Source organism: Ursus americanus, chromosome 3 (genome assembly GCF_024610735.1).
Source record: "Ursus americanus isolate L20-20 chromosome 3, mUrsAme1.1.p, whole genome shotgun sequence".
In the NCBI taxonomy this organism is placed as follows: Eukaryota; Metazoa; Chordata; class Mammalia; order Carnivora; family Ursidae; genus Ursus; species Ursus americanus.
Window position 1 is genome coordinate 62339667 of NC_142129.1, and position 25328 is coordinate 62364994.

General features: G+C 35.8%; 1 long non-coding RNA gene across 18 annotated transcripts in view; it reads left to right on the forward strand.

Moving 5' to 3' along the window:
- The window catches only part of LOC123789238 (uncharacterized), a 685069-nt gene that overhangs the window by 397168 nt on the left and 262573 nt on the right, over positions 1-25328 (forward strand). For all 18 annotated transcript variants that reach the window (XR_015723984.1, XR_015723985.1, XR_015723983.1 and 15 more), the window contains one exon: positions 9385-9456. This is a non-coding gene — a long non-coding RNA (uncharacterized LOC123789238). The remainder of the gene's footprint in view (positions 1-9384; positions 9457-25328) is intronic.

Sequence of the window (25328 nt, forward strand, 5' to 3'; positions counted from 1 at the left end):
TGCAGCGCAGGCCGAGAGCTGCTCAAAGCAACCTACCCCCATTATGTTTTTTTTACAAATTACAACGATAGCTACTTCTGAATTGCCGTATTAGTCGAAATGGGAGAGAAAGAGTGTTAAAATATTTTAAAAACCAGGAAGATTTTCTTCTCAGCAGGAATCATGCTTCAATTCATTTTGTGTGCTAAATGTGTTATTTATTTTTGGTATATTTACTGATAGCAGAGCTCTGCTACGGCTTCTAGAGTAGATCTTCTAGAGTAGAAGGCTTCCTCTGTTGCTTGGGCATGCTGCTGGAGCTGGAAGTGTCTTTTTAAACATTGTTAGGCAGCCTTGGTTCCCTCTGTGAAGTCCATAGACTAACACCAAGGAGATGACATTTAACTAACAAATTTTCACTGAGATGAATGATTCGAGTCAAGTGGCATAAAATGACTTCAAAGTGTTCCGAAATTGAATCCAAGAATCAAACTATGCTGAACAGCAGCCTTCTGGGCCTGTTTTATATCCATGTCAAAAGTTCAACTTTTCTTTAACTGGACGACTTGAGACTAATGCTCTGCATGGCAATTCCTGTAGTCTTAATTATTCTATCAAGTCCAATTACAAAGTGGAGATTTCAAGGACCAGAAAGCTCGAACGTTACTAGGAGAGCGAATTAGGAGAACAACCAAATTCTGAACGATTTACATTCTAGACACCACACTGCACAGAATCCTGCAGCTGGGTACTCACATGCCTAGATCACCTGGTGGTGGTAAAATTACAAAGTTAGGGAATCAGCTTATACCATCCCTCTTATGTTATTTTTTATTTTGATCCCACTTACTTTTGGAATTAAATTTTTGTTCGAGATAATTGTAGATTCACATGCAGTTAAGAAATGAGGAAGGGATCCTGTATGCCCTTTACCCAGTTCTCCCCAATGGTAAAATCTTGCATAACTATATGTAACATAGAATACTGACGTTGACATAATCCTTTGATTTTATTCACATTCACTGGTTTACATGCACTTTTTTGTGTAATCACAACCACAGTCAAGACAAATAACTGCCCATCATCACAAGGATCCCTTGTGCAGCTCCTTTAAAACCACATCTCTCTGCTTCCACCCCTCATCTTTAACCCCTGGCCACCATTAATCTATTCTTCATCTGTATAATATTGTAATTTCAGAAATGTTACATAAATGAAATCATACAGAGTGTAACCTTTTGGGGTTGGTTTTTCTCACTCTTCATGATTTACTGAAGATTCATCCAAGTTATTGCAAGTTACCAATGGCTATTTCCTTTTTATCACTGAGAAGTATTCCACGATAGGGACAAACTGGTTTGCTTAACAGTTTACCCATTGAAGGACATATGGGTTGTTTGCAGTTTTAGATTATTACAAATAAAGCTTCTATGAACATTCATGTACAGGTTGTTGTGTGAATATACGTTTTCATTTGTCTTAGATAGATGTCCAAGAGTGCGATTACTGGGTCTTATGGTAATGGCACATTTAGTTTTATAAGAATTTGCCAAACTGTTTTCTAGAGTAGTTGTGCCATTTTACATTCTTATTATCAACATATGAATGATCCAATTTCTCTGCATTTTCTCCAGCATTTGGTGTTGTTGTTTTTTTCTTATTTTAGCCATTCTGATAGGTGGGCATTGATAGCTCATTGAAGTTTAAATTTTCATTTCCTTAATAGTTAATGATGTCAAATATCTTTTCCTGTGCTTACTTGCCACCTGTATATATTCTTCTGTGAAATTTCTATTTATTTCTTTTTCCCTATTTTCTAATTAGATTGCTTATTTTATGATTATTGAATTTTGGAGTTGTAGGTATCAGGTCTAGATACAAGTCCTTTCTCAAGTGTATGGTTTACAAATGTTTTCTCCCAATCTGTAGCTTGTCTTTTCATCCATTGAAAAGGGGAAATGTTTCTATTTCAATTCACAGAGCACAAAGTTTTTGATTTTGATGAGGTCTAATGTATCAATTTATGGATTATTCTTTTAGTGTCAAGTCTAAACATTCTTTGCCTTGCCCCAGATAATGAAGATTTTCTCAATTTTTTCTAAAAGTTTTATAGTTTTACATTCAAAGTCCTTGTGACTTTTAAGTTATTTATTCATTTTTCTAAATAAGGCATGAGGTTTAGCTTGAAGTTTACTTTTATGGCTATGGATGTCCAATTACTCCAGCACCATTTATTGAAAACGTTTATATTTCCTCCACTGATTTTCTTTGGTAATTTTGTCAAAAATCAGTTGGGCACATTTATGTGCATTTATTTCTGGGTTCTCTGTTCTATTCCATTGATCTACGTATCTACATTTCCACCAGTACCACACTATCTTGCTGACTGTATCTATAAGTAAACCTCAAAAAGGAGCAGACTGAGTCTTCTCACTTTATTCTCCTTCTACGAGATTGTTTTAGCTATTCTAGAGCCTGTGCCTTTCCATATAAATTTTAGAATAAGCCTTTCTATCTACAAAGAACCTGAAAAAAAGAGATGATCAAAACCTGAAATAAAAATCTCAATGAGTAAACCTAAATATTTCAGCTAATTTTATAAGTCATGGTAGAGAGTTGATAGTGTATTAGTTTGTTCAGACTACCGTTCAAAATACCATAGACTGGGTGACCTAAACCACAGAAATGTATTTTCTTCTGGTTCTGGAGACTCGAAGTCCAAGATCAAGGTGTCAGCAGGATTGATGTCTCACGAGAGCTCTCCCTTTGGGTTGCAGATGGCTGCCTTCACACCTTGTGCCCTCATGGCCTTTTCTTAGTTGTGCAAGGAGAGGGAATGCAAGCTCTCTGTTGTCTCTTTTTTAAGGTCACTAATCCTGTAAATTCAGAGCCCCACCCTTAGAATCTCTTTTAACTTAATACTTCTTTAGACCCTCTATCCAAATACAGCCGCCTGGGGGTTAGAACTTCAACATATGAATTTGGGGGGGGCGGGACACATTCAGTCCATAATAGATGGAATCACCAAATATCCCCAGAAGGTTTGTAATCATTGCCATCACTCTTAAGACTGCTTGTAAGTAACAACTCCCTTCATCCTCTTGATGCCCCTGGAAAGTAAGGGTGATATTATTATCCCCTTTTATAATTAAGGAAACTGAGGCCTGTGAAGTCTATGTAACTTGCTTAAGTTCACTCAGATAAGAGGAGTTGGAAGCTTTTAAACTACATCATACTACTTCACTGTAGCAAATTATTAGAAAGAGGAAGGAAAAAATTTGGTTGCTATATTTATTTCAAATAATTTTTATAACAGCAGTAATTGCTTCAAGTACAAATGCAAAATAGGAAATATGGTGGAAGAATTGTAATTTTTTTTTTTTAGCCTGCAACAATCCTGCTTTTCAGTATCATTAGTAAGGACGCAAAATGACAACGGAAACCTGGAGACTCCCTGGGAGGCAGCTTCTGTAGGAGATCAACAAAGGAAGCTCATTTTTCTTTTGTGGAGCCAAGAATAAACCAATAAGAGTTAAACACAACAAACTGAGTTGAACAAGAAATGAAAGCATGCCAAGGGCAACAAATAGATTTTTAATTTTTGTGTGTACAGCTTTCCTCTCCTTAGTGTCTCTCTGTGATGAATGAGGTGAACAACAGACCCTCTGTAAATTACAGACTCTGGATAAATTATGAGCAGAGTAACAATGCATAAACCACAACATTCTTCTCCGGCAACAACTGCTTTGCTTTTTATCCTAGGGGGTCTTCTGCCCAGAGGTAGAATCTGGGTGTTTAGAGGCTCGTGTATACACTCTACACTGTAGCCTGCATGTATTGGAGAGGAATTGAGTTTAGAGGTTATTTAAATGTGTTGACTTTTTGCTACTTTTCCTTCTCTATCTCTTGCCATAAACTTGTGAGCAGAAAGAATTAGGGATAAACTGAGTTTCTTATAAATTTTAAAAATAGTGATTGTCCTTTAAAAAAGCCATAAATGTGTTTGAATAACATGAAATGTATGTTGCCACCCTATTTACCTGGTTTTTTTATTGCTTTTCAGTAATTATTTAGATTTTCTAATAACCAGAACATTAAAAAATATTTATTATAAAACATTTTACAGATAATTATTGTATTATTATAATTGATATCATGTTTCACAGGCATGTTCTTCCTTTTTCTTTCCTTATCTACATTTTTCTAACTGACTTAATAGTACGAGGCCTCTCTCTACCTTGGTACAGCACCTGGCAAAATGCAACAACAATCTTTTGGGGAATCAAAAAATTTAGAACTGAAAAAAAATGTATAGACTATGTAGCCCAAATTTCTCATCATGCAGTACACACACACACACACACACACACACACACACACACACACGCATCAATTTTTTAAAGGTAAAGAGAAAGAAAAAATGGAAATCTTTTCACAGTTTACCCACTAGAGGCATACTATATACGTAACCCTTTATCCATGCCATGAAAATCTATGCAGAGGGGAAAAAAATGAAGAAAAAATAAATTTTGAGCTAGAAAGCTGTCCATGCTATATTCATAAATGACAACTGCAATAAGTTACAGGAAAAAAACAAAAAAACAAACAAACAAAAAAAACCACAACCAAACAGCAGCTTTTCTTCCAAGGGAAGGATAGTGGAAGGAAGAGAGGAAGCTAAAAGCTGACTCCTTATTTAAAAACGTTCTATGTTGGGACACCTGGGCGGCTCAGTCGGTTAAGCAGCTACCTTTGGCTTAAGTCATGATCCCAGGGAATCAAGTCCCACATCGGGCTCCTTGCTCAGCAGGGAGTCTGCTTCTGCCTCTGCCTGCATCTCCCCCTGCCTTGTGTGTGGGCGTGCTCTCTCTGTCAAATAAATAAACTATTTTTTTTAAATGTTCTATGTTTACCAGATAGCGAAAATAATTCAAAGAACAAAAACTGGGTAACAGGGAAAAGGAGTGAAAAGAATCAAGAATTAGGGCACATTGATGCAGCTTGGCCACTTGGAAAGAGAGCCAGAAACGTGGACGTTGCACTTCTGTTGAATGAACTGTGGGTGCCTGTCCTGCCAATACCGTTCAGGTGGTAACTATGGGGAGCTGTCGGATAAATTTAGCTTGAGCTAGTGCTCCACCCACAGAAACTTCCAGTTCTATTTCCCACAGAAAATGGTGAAGCTGTCTAGTAAAAGTGTACTTTTTTGCCCTTTCACGAAATAAGCAGGGAGGTAAATGTCACCAATTTGCCTTTGCTTAACATTTTCCTGTGTAATTGGGTACCCCGGTAGAGCTTCTAAGTCCCTGTCCTGTGCCCCTAAATTAGACTGATCCTTAAAGTCCTGCAATTGAGCAGGCTTCTTCCTCTGACCTTTTCTGCTTCTGTTGTAAATCCATTAGCATTAAGGTCTGTCTGAAGGTACAATGAAATGTTGGTTTGCCAATAATCACAATGCATAATCAACATCTTCTTTCCTTTTGTAGATTTTTTAAAAACCTTACAGATATTAGCTTTTGCAAATCTTCTCTGATGGTGGTTGAGGAGGAACTTAAGCTTAGAAATTAAACTATAGAGGATTATAGAGTAGACAAATGCTAACTATCAGTACTTTTCTCTAGGTTTAGTCAGGGCAGGGAGCTAATAAGAATGAGCTAGAATCTCAGTGAACTATAATGTTTTTTTAAGGAATTCTGCAAACTATGGTCTACAGACCCAAATCGAACCCATGTATGATCTGGGAATGGAGAATGTTTAAAAAATAAAAATAAAAATAATATTTTGGGACACATAAAAAGTAAAGTTGGCCTTTGAAAAATGTGGAAAGTTTAAACTATCCAGGTCCACTTATAGAGAGATTTATATATATATATATATATATATATATATATATATATATATATATACACAGTACAGTACTATAAATGTATTTTCTCTTCCTTGTGATTTTCTTAATAACATTTTCATTTCACTGTATTGTAAGAATACAGTACATAATACTACAAAATGTGTGTTAATGGCCTATTCATTTTACTGGTAAGAGTTCCAGTCAACAGTAAGCTATCAGTAGTTCAGTTCTGAGGAATCAAAAATTACATGTGGATTTTCAGCTTTGTGAAGGGTTGGCACACCTAACTTCCATGTTGTTCAAGGGTCAACTGTATAGGAAGTTCAAATATCAGTGTCCATAAATAAAGTTTTATTGGAACACAGTCATGCTCCCTCATTTACACATGTCCATGGATCCCTTCACAATACTACTAACAGCAAAGTTAGTGTTTGGGAAGAAGCCATATGACTCACAAAGCCTGAAACAATTACCGTCTGGCACTTTGCAAAAAAGTTTATGACCCTGATTTATTTTATAATAAACCATTGTACCCCAAGGGTTCTTGAAACTTATTCAAAAATTGTTTATTCCTTCTTTTCCCTGCTTCAAATGAGCAATTTCTCTGGACTGTTAAGTAAATGATTGGACAATTTTCACAAAATTCCCAAGCTAAGAAAACATTTGGGAGTGTGTTCCATTTTTTCCACGGCTTGCTGGAACCTTTTATCTCTTCAAATAGGCATTGTTCAGTCCTTGCCATTATAGAGTCTTGTCCTTTCCCACCTGTCTGTAGGGCTCTCCCCCACTTTCACATATTTCCCACTTATTATTAATTATTGTTCTCTAAGAACTGGTTTGTTTCCTGTTTATAGATGACATTAATGGCAGATATATTGACTACCACCATCAGACAGTTAATAGGAATGAACAGGATTCCATGTTAGGCAGGAAAGCTAACGCCACCTCCTCACTCCTTCTCTTACATTTTCCCTGACTTCTTATTAAAGAAAAGTCTTTGGACTGTGCTACAACTTCTTTCCAAAGCTTCCTTTTTCCCCTCTCCAATCTCTTTTCTGTGCCTCAGCAGAGGGGAGAAACTGTTCTGGTCGGTGAGTTTAGAGAACTTGAATGTTCCTGGCTCAGCCTAAGGAATCACTTGCCTACAGCAGCTAGTCTACTCTTCCATTAACATAATTCACATGCTGGTGACTTTCATCCTTGTAAAGAATACATGGAGTTGTCTAGGGGTGGAGTATTAGAGAACTTGAGGTACGGGTGGCACCTCAGTCACCTTCTCCTATCACATTGGGGCTTAGCAAAATCAGTTTGCTGTCTCAGGTATCTTACTTGCTGTTTGGTTCAACCTCAGGAAAAGAAAAGATAAGTATTGGTTATTGATTTCTCAACTTCCAACAAAACATAAGGGAATTTTTGACTTATCATCTTATAATAATTTTGCACTAGAAATCCACACTTAAATATCATTTTCTACAGGAATTTTGAATTGCAAATGGATTCACTGCAAAGTGTCAAAGATAAAAACGTTAAGAGTTTTCAATGCACTAGGGATCGCCTCCTCCAATTTCCTCTGTTTCAGAAGAGGATTAAACTTCAAGAAAAGTAAATTCAACAAATACCTATTGAGGATTCATTAGATGCAAGGAATCCTGCTAGGGGATGCAGTAAATTAAAAGCAAAATAAAAGATTAAATCATAAGGTACTTGCAATCTAATTGGAAAAGAGAGTGGTTAAAAAATTGCAGGGAAGTTATTATATGAGACAGTATAATAAGTGTCACAGGCAAGAATAAAACAGAATTCAATAGCATTTCAAAGGACAGTAAGATCACATAGGATTAGCTGAATCAGGAAGAGTTTTGTGGGTGAACTATATATGGAATTAAAGGTTTTGAGCGGAAGAGAATGCAGGGTGGGGATTTTGAAAATGAAGAGAAAGAAGTGCATGTGAGAATATCTTCCCATATCAATTCTTTTCTAATTGATAATCACAAATACTGTAGCTATGAGGTCTGTTCTTTTTGATGAAGTCACACGCTGCTTCTTTATTCTGTGCCCCCACTCCCCTGTGCAGCTGACTATGCAGTGGGAGGTAATTTACGCTCATTTCTCTATTCCATCTGTCCTTCAGGATTGCTAAAGTTGGTGTTAATTAATTAAGTGACTGTGACAGTGTCTGTCCCAATGATAGAACATGAGTATAGTCATAGACAGGAGATTACATTTGGGGAAAAAAAAATCAGTGCCCAAGCAGGATAATTCAAGGAAGCCGTTGATACATTACCCTGTAACGTTCAGCACATTGTGCGGTGGGCTGGCCTTATTAAAATGGAGAAGAGACTGAAATGAATGACTCCGAAATCCTCCCTGCTTCAGGTTGAGATGTTACTGAAAGCCAGGGTTTACTCCACTGTGGACTGGGGACAATGAACTTCCCTTGTTCTTTGTCTTGTGTTAAGTTGCACTTTTTTACATCACCAAGAGGGTCAACTCTGTTCTCTGAAGTGAGAGGCAGCTCAGTTAATCTTCTTTATGGTGAACTCTGGGAGAAGCAAACCACTTTTTTTAAACACACGTTTTGACACTACGTAATTGACAATCCCTCAGTATTCCTTTGGGGCTCCCACTGTTCCAAGGAACAGCCCACAAATGCAAGCAGTGTCAGATATTAACGCTGAATTAAAACTGCAGGTAAAAACGGGGACACTGGCATATTCCTGTCCATGAGCTTGACAGGAAATTTATTTTGCTGTAGCTGAAAAGTAATTAACCTCCACTGTGAGAGAATTCTATTACTAGTAGCTATTCTGCCATGCAAAGTGCACTACATGGAAATGTTACAGGCTATCAAGCAGAAACGGCAGATTTGTCTGCATTTTAAACTGAATTTCCATTACCCTATTCTCTTCTCTTCTGTATCTCTCCTTTCTCACCACTTTCTCTCTTGTTTTCACTGAAGCTGGAAATTGAGACACTATGGAACTGAAAAAAGGTTCAAAGCAGAAGAGTGCTTATAAGACCTATTTTTTACTGGTTCTGAATTTTCAAAAAATATATATTGTTTTTTTGTGTAGTGGAAAAATGCAAAACTATGCAAAAATACCCAGTCACAAATAATTTTACTATGGATATACAAAAGAAAATCAGAATTCATTCTACTCCTTTTCTCATCTTCAATGGTATATACCCACAAGCATACACGAGTATACGCATAATCTGTATAAGGAAGAAATTTGAGGATAGATACTGCCTGGAATCTATATATAGTTATTTCTGCTATAACACTTGTTTTGAAAATGCAGATTTGTTTGAAAGTGATTGATATATTAGAGAACAGTTTGAACATAATGCAAATTTTGTGCTCGTTTATGCCTGATTTTGTCTATAAGAAACACTAAGTGAAAGCAGAAAGGCGTACTCAGCTGAAGAGAGTCCGGTAGGAATACACAAAACGTACACACATACACACCTCAGCCACCCCTGGCTCCCTCAGTTCATCCCACGCTATGAGCCACACCCATCCATATCTAATGTTACAACTCTCCTTCTGATTTCAGAGCACCTCCCTTCTGTGACGCCACACCAACAGGCTACCGCCCTTCCAACTGTAACCTTACGTCATTTTCAAGGTAAAGTGTCATATTTATTGCAGTACTAATGTATTTCTTAATCACTTAACTGTGGTAGGGTTTTTATTAGATCACTACTTGTCTCCTGATGGAGTCACTGATGAAGTTTTTTGAGTGTTGTCCTCCTTGCCTCGCTTTCCCGTAAGTGCTGTGGTTTTCTTAATTCACAGTTTTGCATAGCACATTTTAAGGAATATATGTTGCCTCAGAGAACTGACCACACTTCTCATTTCCTTTTATTATTATGATTAATGTATGTGGCTCTTGTTTCATCAATGATGAATATTTCTGAGTTTTCTGTGCATTTGTCATGTAAGTACCAGTCATACTGTAAGCTATTACGCCAGAAAAAGGGAAGATCTTTTCTCCTAGAAAACAATTGCTAGAGTAAAGAACACAAAACAAATGGTTTTAGAACGGTTGTTGGCTTTCTGATATAATAAGAGCCAGCACTCATAGGTGCTTGGCCTCCAGCTGTACCCTTCTGCATGGATTCCAATGCCAACATGGACAAGAGGATAAGGTTATCCTCTTTGTTTGAAGGATGAGGACTCCAAGGCTTTGTGAACCTAAGTAGCTTGTCCAGTGTTTCTGAATTATTCAGGATCGAACAGAGGACTTTGAAGAAGTCCAAAGTGAAAACTGAAGTGCTGCTATCTCTAGTGTCTTTCTTGCTGGTTTCTGATGTGCCAAAGCTTATTAACATTTCTACTTAGAGATTATTGGGTTTAGCACCCCTATTTAAGAAATGAAGATATTTAGGCACAGGGAATCTCTGCAACCTATCATAGGTCATAGGTATCCTGGTCAAAATTAGAATTTAGGACCTAGGTTACCTGACTCGCAGTTAATTTCTCCAGGCCCTTTGTGCTATGTTTTAAGCAACCCGGTGAGGGGAGATTAGTTCCTGAAGAACTGTTTGGTCTCATAACTGCTGTATGATAATTCAACTGATGCTTTGTTTTCTTCCGTTTCTTAAAGTAAAATAACACTCATGGTCGTGAACTCCTTGAAATAAGGAATAGAGTAGGGAGCAACCACATCACATTTGTATATTTCCAGAAATAAGATAGGAAAAAAAAAAATCAATCCCAAAATACCAGGTCTTTTTCTTAGAACAGCATCTAAATGTGGGGTATTTTATGGTAATGACCATTTATAACCCACTATTCTGGGAACTGAACTTTACAAACACGAAGGCCAACTTGTAAATTTTTCCTGACAGAGAATAACACTGAGCTCCAGAAAGCAGAAAGTGTTGTTCATTCTCTCTGGGATCTGTCACTGCTCGTGATCATTAAGGAAGGCAGATGGGATAAACAAATTTCTGTTATTTGACCTTACAGGAAAGTTGAGATGGAAAACAAAATCGCTTCTCTCTCCCTTTCTTTTCTTTTCTTCTTCCTTTTTTTTTTTTTTACTCTTGAAATAGCTTCCTGGGCTGTCTGCCTTCCCTCTAAGAAAATGCCATGAACTGGTGGTGGTAGTTGTGGTTCAGTCTATTTTAGATGCCAAGAAAGCAAAGCCTTCACTGAAAATTATAGGGGATGTAAATTTTAAGAATTACAGACTAATGGCTCCCTTCTTCTCCTGGATTGCCTAACAGCCATGTGTGTGAGTGACAGCTATGCATTAACAGCTTGCCGTCCTCCTTCTCAGGAAGAGGTGGCTGATGGCATGTTTTAGATGTGAAATGACTTTGGCTTTAATGGTGGACTATAGGAGACTGGGAATTTCTTTTTTTATAAATTGGCATTTTTTAAGTGACAGGAAACTCTAGGATTTCAGATTACTATTATTAATGAACAATGTTTAAATACCTTTGTAAGAGGGATTTTGAATTATAATACAGTTAGGACAGATTTCCGCTTCTTTTTCTCTTGAAAAGTTTTGGAGAAGAAATAATTAACTTTACAATCTACAAATGTGAAACCATTCAGAAGCCTTTTATTCTCCTTTTACCAATCCTCTGAGCTAGTAGAGAAAGAGGGAGAAAAATTGATGCGTATTGGACCATATTGATCAATTAGTGGTCTTTGATTTAACGATCAAGCTTCTCCCCCACCCAGGTTGCAGCTTTAAAATTCTTTGTTGAGAGTTTATCTCATGGGCCTATGGAACAAGTCAGATTCAAAGAATTCTAGCAAAATAAGGATTTGTACCTATAGGGTGAACTAATGACCAAGTGTTTGAAATAAATGGATCCTCAGCATTTTTTTTTTTTTAAGAGCTTGGCTTTAAATGTTTTTAGTCCTGAAAAATCAAGACCAACTCCAACTATAATATTCTGGAGAGCCAATGTGTATATATTTCATCTTTCACTGCACAATTTTGCAGAGGAGAGTAGCAACAGGGAGAGAAGGAATCCATTTGTTTCTGGATCTTTGGATCCAAAAGCTTCATTTTTACCCTTGAAGAAAAGAAACACTTTTTATTTTTTTTCAAAGGTTGTAGTGTTACTCCCCCAGTGAATGAATTTCAGAAACAGAAAAATTTAAGAGCATTTTTAATTGATTAAACTTATAGACAGAACACAAATCATCTCTGATAAGTAATAGAAAGTAAGGGTAGGGGCGTATGACATTTTAACTTTCAAATGAGGACCAACTGAAGGAGGTTGGTTCTTAACTTTCTAATTTAACTTTCTTTAAGTTTAACACATGACCATTGGCTTGAGTCTGGATGCAAATCAGAATAAAAGCTCTGTGTGTGTGTGTGTGTGTGTGTGTGTGTGTGTGTGTGTGTGTGTGTGTGTGTTGATAAGTTATATAAAATCTCTCTAGGCATAAAATATTAAAATGAAAGTGTACTAATTTTCAAGAGAAAATATGGATAGGAATAGATTAAAAAAAACTAGGAAGCAAATTTCTTTTTAACAAAGGTATATATAGGAGGAATAGGAGGAGAAAAATTATATAGGAAGATATCTAAGAAACAATTTTTTTTTATGACACTTAGAATGAGTCTCCCCCCAACCCCACCCCACCCCACCCCACTCCCGCCCCTTTTCTGGACTAAACAAGGAATAGTAAGAGAGTCTTTTGTGAAAAATATGTCAGGCGGAAGAAGAACGATGGGAACTCACATAAGAACATCTGTTCTGCAAAGCCACTTGAAAAATAACTGAGTATTAACGTGAAAGAAAATGTGCTCAGCATGAAACTAACCACAAGTAACGTGGTAGCAGGGAGGCGGGGAGAGTGACATAAGGAACTTGCACCCTACTGAGAGATAAGTTCTGAGTGTCCGAATCCAAGTCACCCCCTCAGCTAATGTGAGAGGAAGTGGCGGCAGACATTATCCCGGCAAATTGCCCGTGAAGTGGCACGAGTTGCAACTGAATCAAAATCTAGAGATACAAAAGCCGTATTACAACAAATGAGATCGCAAATAAAATTTCACTGGTTTTCTTTTTTCCTTTAGATACCAGATACATTCATAAAATCAAGACGGAATTTCTCTTTTGATGGTTTACTTTTTAAGATAGAGGTAGATTTTCTGAATTATCAATACACAATTGTAATTGTGCAATTTTAAATTGTGTATTATTTTTGGACTTCCCTTTTTACTTCAATTTCAGAGACAATTTTTAACAATGGGAGAGGATAATCAAATGCTTTACATTTTCTAAGATTCTGAAAATGCTTGATTTTTGTATCTGGGATAATAAGAATGCCACCAAATTTGCTACTATTTCAAAGAGATATAGTCAAAAAGGACCTTTCACGATCTCTTTTAATTTGGGACTGTTTTAAAATAGCATTTGCATTTTTAGCTTATTTATGTGTTCAAGGAAATAGGGAAAGGGGAAAAATGTTAACTTGGTCACTTTTGCAAACATAATCTCTTTTAAAACTCATAAGAAACCCCAAACTATTTAAAGTTGACATGTTAGCCACTGTTATGTGTCCCACTTCCTCTCCCTCCAAACAGAAGAAAAGTTGTGGAGCAGAATTGCTTCCCCTTGAAGTCACATGTTTACTCTTGATAGGCTACCAGGAGATTCCTTGATATTTGTCTTCCTGCTTGAATGTAATGTCTGCACAAAAACCTCAAGAATTTGTGGTGTTTGTTCTATTTCTTAAGCTGAGTGTTGCTTTTTATCGTGCTGTAAATTGTACATATATGTTACATGAGCACTGTTGTACATGATTTATATGAGTAAGCCATTTTAACAATTCATGCCTATTCTTGATCTCAACACTACCTTATAACTATTGTTCTTTCTTCCTCTTTCCTTCTCTAAATCCCTTGTTCTCTACATTTATTAATAAGACCTTGAAAGAAAAATAATTTAGAATGTGAAAACCAGACCAGTGTACAGTCCTCATCCATTTCAACTTATATTCAGACTGATCTTTTCTTAATATGCTTGTATTGATTGCATCTAAAGACAACAAAAAAAAAATCAAATCTACATTATAGTTTTATACTTCATAAGTGAACTGTCAAAAGCCAGTGTAACTGATTTTTCTAAGGCAGATGAATCTTATACATGACAAAATAAGATTATGGATTTCATTGCAATGAAAGAGAAAATTTAAAGAATAGCAAGGCTTTATTAATGGAACTTATAAAAACAGGAATGCTATTATTGTTAAGGAATTTGTATGGACCATTGGAATTCTGATTGTCTTCAACGTGCCATTATAGAAGATTTTACTGACAAGGCCACCACTGTAGCTTGGGTTCCCTAGAGAGCCAGAACCTGAGGAAAAGACATATATGTGATCTTATTACTGGTGGAGCAAAGCAGGGAAAGAAGGGGGGCAAATCAATGAACTACAGAGCTGGCCATCACTGTAGGCAACTGGCTTCTCCCTACTGTGGAACCTTCTGAGAAGCTTTGTGAAACATGTCTCTGGACCATAACCCTGGGAGAGAAAGGAAAATGCATTTAACACTTTATCGCAGAAACCAGTAGCTCCCATTGACCATGCGGCATTTTAGCAAACAGGTTTCCTCAGAGTCCCATGTCTACTTCTCACCAGAGAAGGCTAGAATTGAAAGGGACACGTTGCTATCTTGATGCTGTCAGGTCGCCCCATGGCAGGCTGGGCTGCCCTTACCGAATGGTCACTTCTGTGGTGGCTGTACCATACTAGAGGATTGAAGTCCTACGTAACTGATGTTCAAAACAGTCAGTTTTAGGGGCACTGAGGTGGCTCATTTGGTTAAGTGTCTGCCTTTGGCTCAGGTCATGATCCCAGGGTCCCAGGAGCCCTGCATGGGGCTCCCTGCTCAATGGGGAGTCTGCTTCTCCTTCTCCCTCTGCCTCTGCCCTTGCCCTCCCCCCTGCCCTGCTTGTGCTCTCTCTCTCTCTCTCTCACACTCTCTCTCTCTCTCTAAAATAAATAAAATTTTAAAAAACCCAACCAGTTTTGATGTAAATTTGGTAATGATACACAATCTCCAAGAAAGAATAAAAAAGAACAAACAAAGCAAGCAATAAAAGAATGTGGAGAACTGGCAAAGAACACAGACAGGAAGAACATTTTTGAAGAAAGAATGGTAATACTTCATAATAATTCCAGAAAACCACAAGTTAACATTTATTAAATTAATTTGAGAGTGGAGGAAATATTCTAAGGATCAGTTACTTTTCATTCAACCAACTTTTGTTTCGTACCTAGCGTATGCCAGGCTCCATGCTAGGTATTGGCGGCCCACAAGGCAGGATTCATCTGCCTTCCTTATGAAATCTCAAATCCACTGGAAAGACATACAGTGGTCTTACTAGTGTTACTGTAGTAATACTAATTTCCAAACTTACTAGTTTGGAAAATGCTACAAGGGAGAATTAGTGTGATAGGACTATTTTTAGAGGGCATATGACCAGTCCTGTGCCCAGAAAAGAGCTCTCTAAAAGTTATATTTACACGGATACATGAAAGGAGGCAAAAGGAGGTGGCAATTCTATTCCATACAGCTGGACTGGCTGCGACCCTCATCGAGTGCAATGTGTTTCACTTCCCATACACCTCTGACATCCACCCACATTTTTTCTCTCCCACCGTCACCACTACACTAGTGCTTGGTGAATGGGAGTAATTGGGAGTAAAGAGGGGATGAAGAGATGAGGCAGAGGAAGTTTTAAGAGAATGTCCTTGATGGGTGTGGGTACCAGGGCAACACACTTGGAGGAAGCAGCCCAAGTTAACCTGACGTGCAAAGGAATTGTACTGGAGGCATCTTTGAGAAGCCTCTTGGGGTATCTTTCAAGATCAAAATTTCAAAATGGGTTTTAATGATATTCAGAAGAGAGGAGGAAAGTGTAGGGTCCTTTAGATATCACTGGGCTATTCGTGCAACCCGGAGAAGGCCACACTGGTATATCTTTCCAAAAGACAGGCCTGGGCCTGAATGTGTGCTCGGATCATATGTGTTATACATTTAACACAAAAACTGGTGGCAATGACTAACTTTTATTGAGAGTTTGCTCTTATGATTGGCATTACTGTGAAGGCCAACTTGTTTTTCACATAAACTCATTTATGTCTCACAAAAATTTGAGAGATGCGTGATTATATTACCCCCATGTTACAGATGAAGAAATTGAAGTACAGAAAAAAATTACAAATTTTCCCATGGTCCCCTGCCTACTGAGTAGCACCATCAAAAATAGACCCAGACATTCTGGGTCCCACAGTTGAGTAAGAACTTACAGAAAACTAGCTGTTACCATCCTCTTCTTCCCCTTCCTCATCATTATTTTATTAGAATTTAAAAAATATAGTGTGCTACAAGATTATACAATGTGTGTTAATAAATTCAAGTCTTCTAGATTAGAAAAATGTTAGATGCAGGATATTTAAAGGGAAGGAGCATGGGTTTTAAAGTCAAATTCTCAAAGCAACTTTCTAACTGTCCAAACTTAAAGTCTAACCTTAATCCAGGGATACAACTCTTTGAGCTGTTTTCTCACCAATAAAGTAAGGATAGTAACATTCATGTTTCAGGTCAATTGTGTGGATTAACGCCTACCAGAGATCTTATGCTTAGTAAATATTAATTCCCCCCCCTCCCCCTTGTAGCTATTTAGGATTAATCAAGAACAGGATAGAGAGAATTTGACTAGTGTGGTTAAACATCTTTATATGAGTAGTATTTGACTAGTGAGTGTTCTGTTTAAAAGGATGATTAATTAAAGTTATTCCCATCAATATATTCAGATACACCGAAGCCAAAAAGCAATTGTTCAGTGGTTTTGAAATAGCTCTACAATTAAGAAAAATGCATAAAATAGTTTGGAATAATTCATTCATTTAGAAAACATTATAAATCGATATGGCAAGCTTGGAGAACAAAGAAGAAAAATATTTTTTTTCTTTCAAACAAATATTTAGGATAAAACAGAAGTTGTGGATATCATAGAATTTTTGCTAATTTTTTAATGTCCTATAATATGGTATGCTATTTAATATTTTATTTCCTAGGCATATAGTGGCAGATGTATCAAAATATTAGCTGGTAAAAATTACTTTTATTAATGTAATAGAACTATTTCAATGTCTCTAATATTTTGCCTAAAATTTGTTACCGTGTAACCATTATTCTTGTGGCCTAGGTGCAAGATAAAGATTATTTGAAATTTCCATCATAAAGATATTTTTGAATTTTTCTGGAGGGATCCAAGTTTAAAATATGCATTTATTAAATAGAAAGAAGTAAACTGACCATACCATCTATATTAAAATAAGTATATCTTGAGTAATATTGGTTTTTATCTGAAATCTAGCCCTCAATAAATATTTAATTTTCTGATGACAAAACAATTATTTAAAACAACATCAGTACTATCAGTCATAGTGCATCCATACTAAAATGCCGGCAAAATACAATGTGTTATGATTACAACTAAGATAATTTTATTTGAAGTATTATGGAGGACAATAAGGCAATAAATAGAGCAAAATTAGAAATTCAGAAGTATATATTTATACAGTTTGATTCTTAGATTTTTCTAAGGCAGAAAAAAAATGTTTGTAATAAGAGAAACTAGAAATTTACTTCAGAATTTTCACCATAGAGATATCCCCCATTTAAATTCAGTCAAGTTTCTGTTATTAGAGTGGTCTACTGTCTACGTTTTTAAACTTCTGATGTTTTACACTCCAGAAGCTTTATAAGTGTTACATTTTCTTCATAATTTCATATATGTCAATCTACTTTTTTCTAGAGATGTAAATCTGTCTTTTAGAATTTCCAAATTTCTTGGAACAGAGGAGTTATTTGTTAGTTTCCTTGTTAAGCTTGTGTTTTCTGCTCTGGGGGGAAAAAAAGACAAGTCAGAACTCCATAAAAAAGCCCTGAAAATATTTGGGGGATTTAAGGATGAAGGCAAGTGATAATTTTCTCTGAAGAAATATGAAAAATATAGTTCTTCACCCTTACTCTTCCATCCTATGTCTTGCCTTCTTGTTTCCCCCCTTAGATGTCATCATTTTGGCTATAAACTCTTTATGGATAAATTTTCTTTCCAAGTTTGTCTCAGAGCCTATTTGGTTATTTTGTATTCTGTCACTTAAGGAAATTTTCTTCGATTCTTTCTCCTTTCCTCCCTGTCCTCCTCCTTTTCCTCTTACTCCTCCTCCTCCTCCTCTTCCTCCCTCCCTCCTCCTTCTTCCCCTCTTCTTCCTCTTCCTCCTTCTCCTACTTTTCCTTCTTCCTCTCTTTCACCTCCTTCTCCTTTTTCTTCTTCTTCATACTAGTATCTTATATTATCCAAAGGATATATTGAGATAGCCCTGATGAGTTTTCTGCCATTACATTGTAGGAATTTTTAAATCACCAGAATCACTTTACTTTTTTAATTTTAAAAATCTAATATTTATATATTTTGAGGAAATTTTTCTTATAAAATTTCAACATTCCAGCCCAATAAGATTACAAATGTCCTCTTGTTTAGAAAAGAATTGCCCTACAATGCCTCAGTACTCAGATGAAGAATGCAACACATTTTATAGTCTGGATGCTTTTTCCATAGAAGACCAAAAGTCAAGAATGGCTGAATAGTTCCTGCTCCACTCAGATATGTTGGTGTTGTACACAAATAGTCAAAATCTTTCTTTTATTACTTGAATTGCTGTTTCAACAGCAGCAGGAGAACACTGCTATGGACTACATTCTTGAAATTGCTAAAATAGTCTACTGGTTATAAGAAGCTCCGCATTAAATCATGGATGACTCACCAATGTCCCTCCTTCCATCTGAGTCACTAGTCAATGCCATAGTTACCCTTCTGCCCAACTGGGTGGAAGTCCAGCTTTTCACTGGAATTAAAGATGCAATGCCTGCACCATAAGGCTCATTATCTGAGTCTGAAACACCTGCTGCAAGAGAATAAAAGGCAATCTTGTAACGGATCATTTAATAATTGAGTTAGAGAGGAAAAATCAAATGGCCTTTTGTTGGTAGTTGATATCATAACTCATCTTCTCAAAGTGGCAGTGGACCCAGTAGAAAGATAGTTTCTTGCTGAAGGGAGAAGTATCACATTCGGTCTAACATAGTCTTTTAACAGTTCTTTTTTTTTTTTTTTTTTTAAGATTTTATTTATTTATTTGACAGAGAGAGAGAGACAGCCAGTGAGAGAGGGAACACAGTCAGGGGGAGTGGGAAAGGAAGAAGCAGGCTCCCAGAAGAGGAGCCCTATGTGGAGCCCTATGTGATCCCAGTCCTGGGATCACGCCCTGAGCCAAATGCAGACGCTTAACGACTGAGCCATCCAGGCGCCCCTCTTAATAATTTTGTAGTTACTCCCAAGTACTTATGTTCAGATCTCACTAACTGCACACCGAATGGGTTTCCTGATTTATTTTCTTAAACACTCCTGCAGGGCTGACTTATCAACACTTGATATAATGTTAGACATAGGTGAAAGAGATAAAGTGAATCGAGATTCTGACCATTGATAGCTTTCCAAGGCACACAGTCCGAGTTCAGGTCTTCCTGGGGAACTCTGAGGCTCCATTAACCACAGTGAGCAGGTTACTTTGAGATTCTCAGTTGAAAAGCATAATTATATATCTCTGTGGTCCAATTGTAATATAATTGTTACACAGCTCTCCCTTTATTGAGCTGTAATCTCTATCTAAAATACTAGCTGACAACAGACCCTGGCAGTAGGCAAAAGGGGCACCATTGCACGCCAGAATTGAGAATCAGGCTTCAGGATGAATGGGGCTCAAATGGCTTCTACAGTTAAGTTGTTTTGAACATAAAACAATTACAGCAGTGCCTAATGGTGGTTCAGTCCTCAGCTAAAAATCCTATTGTATTGACATGCAATTCAGGTCTAAAAGAAGAACTAGAAATAGTAAGCATATTTGAGTCCTATGGTAGATTAATTTGAAATAATTAATAAAAATGTGGAGACTGGAAGAATATATAATCTTACCAATGAGAATGAGTGAAAAAGCAGAACATAGAGACAAAAATGAAATTCAGATTTTGGGCTGTATCACAGGAAGCATAACATTTCACACACCAACAGAATAAACCCAAATGTTGAATTGGTGGGAACGTACAGAAAATAGCTTAATCAACTTCAGAAACTGAATGTTATTGTAACTTTTTATTTAGGTCAGATATTCTTTGCAAATATTTTTTTTTTCTAAAAGATCTTTTTTCTGACAGTAAGTGTAATATATTCTCCCTGATAAAAATTCACAAAACACAGAATAGTAGAATAACTTATAAGCAGAACAAGAATTTGTCTTCTGAGAATTGAGTTAAAACAAAACAAAACAAAGCACAACTCTTAATGTCTGTAAATAGAAATATATACAGTGGACTGATGATATTAACATATCTAAAGAAAAATTTCAAAAAATGTGTGTGTGAATGTTTGTTAAGAGATGATTGATTAGTTAGGAAAAATAAGGAGAGGAGAATGAAGCCAGAAAAGCCATTTTGTTATGTCACTCTTTCTAAGCAATAGTACTGGAAGATGTTTCCTCAAGGCCTTGAACTCTTGGAAACTTCCTGTAAGCTGCAGACCTCTGGGTGAGCTGGAGGCCCCAGGCTCTTTGATTCATATACATATGAATCAGAGAACTACTCTTTTTTGTTTTGATGTTTGTTTCAAGCTCCAAGCCACTTCTTAATAGATAGGATTCCTACTTGTCTTCAGAGGCCAAGAATCCGCTAGTCAGACTAATGCAAAGGTTCTATCCATTTGGCACCTTTGTAATAAACTTACTGACACCAGATTTAAACGCTAGTTTCTTAGGAACTTTGTGAACGTGAGGCAGCGTCCACTCCAAAATGCTAACAAATCAGCTGTCAGTCTTGCTAAGGAAGCTGAGAGCAAGACTTTTGATATGCCAAATTTATCTGCTATTAATTGGCCTCCTCCAGGATGGTGTTGATTTATACTAATACATATTTCTTTCTCACCAGAAATTGTGCAAACAGAAAAAAAAATTGAAGAAAATAAATTTTCCTGTAGACTTGGAGGAGGTTTTGAAGGATAGTTTTCATGTTAGTTAAGGCATCCATAAATATAAATTTTCACTTTCATGCGTTTTTTAGCAAACTTGAGTGGCATGACTGGTGAAAAATTGTAATTTAGCTGAAACATGAATTTAAACTGTGCCCATTTGAATGAAAGATTGTATGAAAGATTTAGGAATTTTGTAAATTAAATGACTGAATGTCTGAAATTCACATCTCTGTACCTCTGTTATCCTCCAGGAGATATAACTCCTAAGGAATATATTAAGTTGTTTATAGATAACTGGTGAAGATAACTGCTCCTGGTGGTAAGGCTAACTGCTAGCATTGACAATGAAGTTGGGAAAGCCTAAGAAATCATGTAATATTTTATTTGGAATTAATTGTACAAGCATTTTCCCATATCATTAAATTATTTTAGGCAGATTTTTATAGGCTGCATAATTTTTCAGTATATGGATATACCATATTTAATTCACATTTCATTTAATTTAGGGATCTTTAGCTCATTTCTCATACTTAATACTTTAATAAGACCTTAGGGTATTTGAATGTAAAATTTAAATGTAAAAATACCTTAGGGTACAAACAATTTCCTTAAAATATCTGAAATCTTTCCATTTGCAAAAAGGAGCTGTTTTCAGGTTTCCGGAAATGTTCACCAGATTACAGGTGCTGTTGTAGATTGCAGTACATGAAATCAAATTTGACTTGGTTTACAGCTGTTCTGAAAGTAAATTCTAAGAGACTCCACTGTCTATCGTAATTCCTTTTTCCATCTGACTGGGGACTAGTACTCAATCAAACAAGTGAGATAATTATCAACTCTTTGAGATTCACCTAGAAATCATGATATACAGGAGTATTTAAAAGTATTACTAACAAATTATGGCTCTTTTCAAGATTTTAGACAAGGACTGCTGTTTTATTTCCTACAACTTCATGAAGAGAGCAGTTGGGATTGTTCAAACGTTTATTCTTTGATGCTGAGTATGAACAACATTAAGGTTCTATTATTAGAGCCTGAAGAATACAGTTCCATTTCTGGTTCCTGAGGTTTTTTGTTGTTGTTTTTGTTTTTATCTTTCTTTTAAGATGTGAGAGTTTCCTGGTTGCAGACTGTTTTGCTTTTTCAGTAAAATGGTAATAGTGCCTTTGATGTTGGCTTTGTAGGATCTTAGGATCCTTTCCCAACATGCATTTTATCTCATTTTATAAATATCTAGTGATAGTTATTGTCTTTCTCTTTCAGAGACTACATGTAGTGAACCAAAATTCTCTGAGTCTGATAGTATGGGGATTTTTAAAAATTCTAAAGTAAATATATATTTCTTATTTTAATTAGGGTATGCATTACCTTTGATATCCAGAAAAAAGTAGTCAAACATTTACCTATGATTCCCTCCTTGAAATAAGTATTTTTAATACAATATCTTTCACATTTAATATATTGCTTTTTCACAAAGAATCAAAAGCACCTTTCAGATATCATTTAATTTATCATTATTATTTTCTAGAAGTCTAGATGTAATTCGTTTTGACACATTATTTTAGAATTAATTTCTTAAATATGTAAAAAAATGCTAGGTAGCATGTAACACGTGAGATTGAATATTTTCCATCAAGTGAAGATTTCTTTTCTAGTCAGTCATGATAATTTTTCTCACTTTGGTATTATACTTAAAAGCAAAGATTCGAACATCAGGCAGGCTTGGGTCTATAAAATACCAGTTGGCATGATACTGGCGGAATTATACTTCTTGTATCACAGTTTCCTTATCTATAAAATGGGCAGAATTATAATTAACACTCAAATAGTTGTTAAGATGATCACAAGGGTATGCAAATTAGTTAGCATAGTCCTAGTCAAACAAACTGATGGAGAGATATTTCTATAATTATTATATTTGCCAGGACTAGGCTTTATAAACAAAGGAAAAAGAAATGTTTCATTCTGTCTTCAACTTTCAATATGTGTAGATCACTACAACCAGGAGATCTAATGTAGCATATTTATTATTGTTACTCTTATTATTACCATCATTATTATTATTTTACATGTGTACAAGTGTTCTATGGTTTTGTGTGATGAAGCTAGAACAAAATGTAAATATATTTCAAATTATAATGTCCTGAAGATTTTCTTAATTTAGGCTGGTATGTAAAAAATACATAACTGAAAAGCCTAACCCCACTTCTCTCTAAATAGAATTGCCACCTAACAGATTCACGTAAAGCTTTAGTTGTCATTTAGAAACATGATCTGAATTAAGATTCTCTGTCGTATTTCCTGGCCTACCTCATGCCTCTTATAGAATTATCTCAATCAATATTAATTGAGGGCTCACAGTGTGTATGGTTCTGGATGAGCTATTTTAATTTACAAGGTAGAAATGCATTAGATACCTGTGGCATTTAGCTTAACTTGAAGTAGTTTCTGATAGTTAGACTTAATCAGGTCAATTTCAGTTCTCTTTGTATACATTTAGTCAAACTTTGCTTGATGATTTGTTCATGTATTCATTCTAAAAACTGTCATTAGTGTCATTATGAGTCAAGCACTTTGCTAATACCAGGGGATGCAGAGAGATGATTTTATTATAGCCCTGACTCTTCAGAGGCTCAAAATCTGGTGGTGGAATTAGTCAAGGAAATGTATATATATATAGTGATATGATAAGTAATTTAGGAAAATGGAAGAAAGAGCATTTTTTTAAAAAGAGCATTTAATTCTGCCTGGGGAAAAAAACACTAAAGACTATTAGAATGGAGTAGTTTTAAGAAAAATGAAATGATTTATTTTTTGGTACTGACAATTAATTCTATTAGAGAAAATTCTAAAAGTTAAATTAAGCTGAAAGATTGAATTGAACATCCATGATTCCAGCACTCAAGGACAATTATTGCCAACATGATGGTGACTATCCTTCTTGTCAGTGAAAAAAATATGTGTATATATTTCAGATAACACAATCATGACAACACACACAACTACGCTGTTTAGTGTTCAATACTTTACATTCTTGCTTAATAATTTTTCTTGATCATATTTTATATAAACAAATATCTACTTGAGGTGATTTTCTATGAATGACTAGAATCCCATGATAACAATGTACTGCAATTATTTAACTAATTTTATTTTGTGTAACATTTAGGTGGTTTTCAATTTCTCCTGCTGCAATGAGCAACCTTGTAGAAAAAAGTTAAGAGCAATTGTTTATTATTTTCATAAGATAAATTTCTTTAAAAAGGATTACCAATAAAATGGTATGTAGTTTAAACACTGTTAAGTATTACCAAATAGCCTTTTAGAAATGTAATATTTCTTTAAAATTTTTTTAATAATTTAAGGAACTTCACTTATTCATCAGAGTAACATATTTGGGTTTGGTCAAATGTGTGTTTAAATCAAAATCAGTATTTAGTGAGAAAGCACACAAGTTTCTATGTAGGGGATGCACAGAGAAAATAGCAATAATGTAAGCCATGTTATAAGGCTTTGGAAACAAAACCCATACTGGTTAAATGTTCTTGCATTAAACTATCTTAATGGTTTACAAATACTGTAAAATAACTTGTATATAATCAGAAGAGGCTTTAGGTTCCTTTCACTACACTGTAAAACTTTCCTTAAACCCGATTAAGAGCAAGGCAGTAACCATTTTCAGGACTAAGAAGCTCAAACAGTAGCGGAACTGCCATTTAAACCTGCTATGAGTATATTCCATATAAGCAAACACTTCCAAAACAGTCCAAATATTTACGATTAGATACTTCTCAAGTTGTGATTATTTGTCTCAAATATGAGGAAAACATCCCTTCTTTCAAATAGCTTTGGTTAAGTAGCAGTCAGAATCTCTGAATCTTTACTGAAATTTCTCACTGATAAATGAATGTTGGCGTCTTGATTTTCACTTTCCAAGAACATGATACAGAATGCTGTCTACAGCCAGAAAGTCAGGCCTGGGTTCTTTTGGAATATTTAATCCTAATATACACTTATATTTAACTCAAACAATTCTATGCAAGGGTAATCTGCTTGACTGCTAGATTTTACTGCAGGTGGGTTTGGAAGAGACTAATTTGGGTCCAGGATTAGCTGGATGTGTTAGAAGGAACAATTCTCTAGATTGCTGATTCTGATGTTAATAACCCAGATGTTAGTAAAAGCTGCCAGCTGGGAACACAATGACCAAATTCCCTGCATATGTACTCTAATGATGATGAGTGAATCATTTGACCACAACTAGCATTTTTGGCTTAACCGAATATTAAGGTTTGTAACCTCATTGCTTTAGCTTAAGATACAGTACAGAGATTTAACAAAATGAATGCTCTTTAAAAATCTCCTGTCTGTTTGCTATTAAGTTTTTATTTTAATTCCAGTTAGTTAACAGTGTTATATTTGCTGT